Raw genomic sequence first — 208 nt, forward strand, 5'->3', positions numbered from 1 at the left:
GTGCCACCAGGGAGGGCCCCATTTTTGGCAAATTTGTTCACACCTTTTTGCGTCTCCTGTAACGTTTGGCACAGATTTATAGATTGAAATTATGAAGAATAATTCATTGCAAGAGATAGGGGGAGAAAATGAAAGGAATCAAGCGAGACACAAGGATACCCTGCGGCACCCGGGGAGTCCGGAGCGTGGGGGCGGAGCCAAGCGCCGG

Source organism: Condylura cristata, unplaced genomic scaffold, assembly GCF_000260355.1.
Source record: "Condylura cristata isolate star-nosed mole 26May11 unplaced genomic scaffold, ConCri1.0 scaffold00013, whole genome shotgun sequence".
Lineage (NCBI taxonomy): Eukaryota > Metazoa > Chordata > Mammalia > Eulipotyphla > Talpidae > Condylura > Condylura cristata.